This window comes from Salvelinus sp. IW2-2015, unplaced genomic scaffold (genome assembly GCF_002910315.2).
Source record: "Salvelinus sp. IW2-2015 unplaced genomic scaffold, ASM291031v2 Un_scaffold1253, whole genome shotgun sequence".
Taxonomy (NCBI): Eukaryota; Metazoa; Chordata; class Actinopteri; order Salmoniformes; family Salmonidae; genus Salvelinus; species Salvelinus sp. IW2-2015.
In genome coordinates this window covers 340605-345529 of record NW_019942801.1, presented here as the reverse complement: position 1 = coordinate 345529, position 4925 = coordinate 340605, and positions in this window count along the sequence as shown.

The window sequence follows — 4925 nt, the reverse complement described above, 5'->3', positions numbered from 1 at the left end:
ACTTTGAATACAGTGCATTGACATGACACGAATGAAAATGCCAGGGCGGAGTTATTGCAACAGGGTAGGAACCAAAGTGTTGATAAGTGTTTCTTAAGGGACCCTATAATCTTTGGCTACATTGAATGTTTTCTCTTAGCTACTTCATGTAGCTAACGTATTCTTGCTTTGCGTATTCTTCTTTGATTTAGAAGATACTGTTGCACAAACAACATACTGATTTTAAGTCTACACCATCACTGGTATTATCAGGCTAAATAGCTAATTATGTTTGTGCTGACTCAGTACATTTATTAGCTAGCTAGCGATTAGCATTAAGCAGCTAACAAGATTTAGGCCCTACTTGCTAAGAAAAGACAAACTAGCTGTTTGCAGATGTAAGAAACACAAACTAATAGTGTAATTATAAAACACTAGTGGATTTATATTAATTGCCTGAATGCATCTTTATAGCCTAGGCATTAACAAAATATTCATACAAATGTGATTAGTCCTCTCATAGACCAGGCCTTGTAGAAAGAGGGTCAATCAAGTTAGGTCTGCCACATGAATGTAGCATTGGGAAAAAATACATAAATCCAGTATAACCTTTAATCATCATCAAAAAAAAGAGTTGTTTATAACATGCACAATTAGAAGCATCAATCAAAATAGAGCAAGCTTGACTAAATTCGAGCCCAGTTACTTTGCTCACCGCATCCTCCTTCGATTGTCTCGTCTGGCTTCCACAAAAAGCCCCGCCTGCTGATCTGCACGAAGTGTGCGAGTGCCACTGGCTATGTACTTTGCTGGACATGCTAGCTGTTCTCGGCGGCGCATCATCACTTCAAACGCATTCCGTTTGAAGTGATGAAAAACCATCGAATTTGCCTGGATGGCCACCGATTTTTCAACACTTATATTGGTCAGCCTGTTGTATCCTTTGGTGTGTGTGTTCCCAAACAAGGACCAGTTGTGCTCTGAGGCGGCTGATGTTGGTGGGATTTGGAGGATGATGGAGGCAACAGGGGAAAGAGCCTCAGATCTACAAAGTCCCTTCCACCAGGTGGCTAATGCAACATGGCAGTTGTACCAACATATCTCATCTTCATCCCAAAGCCCTTGCTTAGAAGTGTACTTCGCCAGACTGCCAAGAACCTTGCCCTCTTCCAGGCCAAGGTGGCGAGACACGGTAGTGATGACACCATAGGCCTTGTTGATCTCTGTACCAGACAGGATGCTCTTGCCAGCATACATGGGGTCCAACATGTACGCTGTGGTGTGTATGGGCTTCAGGCAGAAGTCTTCACGCTTTTTGATATATTTCAGAACTGCAGTTTCCTCTGCTTGGAGCAACAGTGAAGTGGGCAGGGCAGTACAAATTTGTTCTCTTACATCTGCAAGCAGAGTCTGAACATCAGACAGGATGGCATTGTCTCCCTCAATCCGTGCAATGGCTACTGCTATAGGTTTCAGGTTGCTTACCAGTCTCCCAAAATACATAATCCAGGAGGATCCTCTTGATGGGGCTGTCCATATCGGCAGACTGATATGGCCATTTCTTGGAGAGAATCCTTCCCCTCCAGGAGACGGTCTAACGTGATGACAACACCACCCCAACGGGTGTTGCCGGGCAGCTTCAATGTGGTGCTCTTATTTATCTCGCTTTGCTTGGTGAGGTAGATTGCTGCTATAACTTGATGCCCATTCACATACTTAACTATTTCCTTGGCTCTCTTGTAGAGTGTATCCATTGTTTTCAGTGCCATGATGTCCTTGAGGAGCAAAATCAATGCATGAGCAGCACAGCCAATGGGTGTGATGTGAAGGTAGGACTCCTGCACTTTAGACCAAGCAGCCTTCATGTTTGCAGCATTGTCTGTCACCAGTGCAAATACCTTCTGCGGTTCAAGGCCATCGATGACTGCCTTCAGCTCATCTGCGATGTAGACTGGTGTGTCTGTTGTCCCTTGTGTCTGTGCTCTTGTAGAATACTGCTTGGGGTGGAGATGATGTAGTTAATTGTTCCTTGCCCAAGACCATTTGACCACCCATCAGAGATGATTGCAATAGTCTGCTTTCTCTATGATTTGCTTGACCTTCACTTGAACTCTGTTGAACTCTGCATCCAGCAAATTAGTAGATAAAGCATGTCTGGTTGGAGGGGTGTATGCTGGGCGAAGAACATTCAGAAATCTCTTCCAATTCACATTGCCTGTGAGCATCAGAGGTGAACCAGTTCCATACACAGCTCGAGCAAGACATTCATCAGCATTTCTCTGACTACATTCCTCCATTGAGTCAAAAAAACTATTGATTCCAGAAGGACCATGAGCTGTTGCTATCGATAAGGTGTCTGATTCATAATTTTCACCTCGAATAGAAGTAGAGGGACTTTTTGTCAGAGGTTGCTTGTTGTGAGCGCTGAGGGAACTTCATGCACTTTGCCAGATGATGCTGCATCTTTGTTGCAGTATTTGCAAATGTACACAGCTTTTCCTTCTACATTAGCAGCAGTGAAATGTCTCCACACATCAGATAGTGCCCGTGGCATTTTCCTGTAAAGATTTTTTTTTAAATGAGTCAACAAATACAATTCCATGTACAGATAAATAGTTAAGCAGTTAGATTAAACAACTCCTTTGTAAGATCGATGTTTTAAAATGAAGCATAATTCTCCTGTTTCCAGTATGGAAACAGGGGAATTAACACTCCTCAGTTAGCAGGCTCAAGCAAGCTAAAACCCACATGGTAGCAAAAACTAACTAGCAGAAATTAACAAGTTAGAAATGATTTAAATACACTTTGCTGTAGGCTACTATTTACTAGTTAACAAAAAATCATGTATGTCAAATAAAGTATTTTCGCCTCACCCAGTATTGTAATCAAAACTTACCAGAAAGCATGTAGTCCTTGGCTCAGACAGTGTAGTAGTGTGGGCTCGATAGCATCTCATTAGTGTGCAAGATCTTGAGAATCAGCTGTACATGTGATGGGAAAATGCACTGTGCATGCAGAGGGTTGCAATTCCATTTGAATTGGGGATAGTTTAACCAAAATATGTCACAAGACCTAGAATTGCCTTGTGTATCCCACAAAAAAAGGTTCACTGTTATAAGCTAACTTTTTTTGATGAATTTAAGCAAAATTCCCGGGCTTAACTTCCCATGGAAAATTTCCGACTCTTTGCAACCCTAGTGCCTGATCCTTATTGTGGCAAGCTTCACAACACATAACCCGGTCCGGTCGAGCCTCACTAGCCAGATGAAGCTAGCTGGCTGCTTATAACGTTAGCTTTGGGCAACCGGGTTAAGTAGCTGGCTAGCTATTTATTTTCATGAACTGAAGTTCAATTTCAATAGGCGAACAAGTGGCAACCTAGCTAATACTTACTCACACGGATTCCTAAATCATTGTCTAGAATAATGAAAATGACTGCAGTTTCTACTGGTCATTGTTTTCAGGCTGGTTGTATTGGTGCTGGCTAGGTACCAAGCTAAAGCTAGCTACCCCAGAAGTTGTGGTCGAACAAATTATGCTTAATTACCATTGCGATATTGTAAACACATCATTCGTGGCTGCTGTTTGCTTGTTTGCAGACTTTTTTTGTACAGCTTTGACAGTGCTACTGCATTTTTTTTGACACGCAACAACCCAAGCGGCATTCCATAGTATGTATGAAGCTAATAGCAGTCACGCTATTACTGTGTAACTCCGGCAGGGCAGCATCTGAAAAATAGCACACTTGGTAATGTGTACCGGTGCTCAACCAGTTGGCGAAAGCCAACATCACCTATGACAGAGAACAGTTGATTGTCAAGGGCAATGAATTCCATTATCTTGGCTTTAATGGATTTCGCCTTTGAGTTGTCTCACTGAAATGTTCTTACTCTTTCAAATGACTGCTCAACTTGTTGACTGCTAAATCCACATAGCAGACATTGTTGGCTAGGTTAGGAATGCTGTGTAGCACTTGTAGCGCAACATTTTTATGTGGCGTCATTACATCATGTACCTACGTTATGTAGGTATGCACGTCAGCTTTGACATCGGTTTTGCACATGGGCATTAATCTAGACATCGGCCGATACTGATGTTGGCATTATTAGCTAATATCGGCCGATTCCGATATGTTCACCGATATTTCATGCATCCCTATAAATTACGTTGTTGTTTTGTCTATTAATCGCTTCTGATAGATCTGAAAATGATGCAATACCATGAATTTAACCGGGTGTTTGTTTATAATGAGGGATGTCCCACGTTTAACCTGGACACATAAATAGTAGGAATTTGCGCTGGCTTCAGCCATGACTGGACATCGCGTGCAGGTGCGAGTGTGTGTGTTTCATTGTCCAATCCGAGGCTTGAACTTGATCTGAGCGCGTGATCTGAGGCTGTTTGGTCTCTTGGGCATCAACTTGGGAAAGCCTCAAGGGAGAGCGAACAGTGCATTATAAACAAATAGCTGCGTATATTGGCCAAAAAACGACATCAGATTTATATAAAAAAAATCCCCTGTGTGTGGAGAAAAGTGAGGCGGGGCATCCGTTAAATAGTAATTCAACTTTGTCCGGCCTAATGATTTAATACAACGAAATGTTGTCTAAATGCTGAGCGCTTTATGTCCCTACCAGCCTATTGTCACACTCTCAAATGCTTCACAATGTATTTCTTTGTAGGCTATAGCCTTGAAATAATTGAAATAATATAACCTAAATACTTCCTTTTCGTTCTTCCTTAGGCTACTTGTCTGGTTCCTGAACTATTTAGTGTTTTATGCTGTTTAATCTGACATGTAGCCTATTTGAAATGATGTTCGCTTCTTACATTCACCATTTCATGTTTATTCAAATACTTTTCATTCAAATCCATATGGCTTGGTTTCAATACTTCAACAAATTGGTAGGTCCAGGTAGTCACAAAAATAGATGGATGTTGGTTAA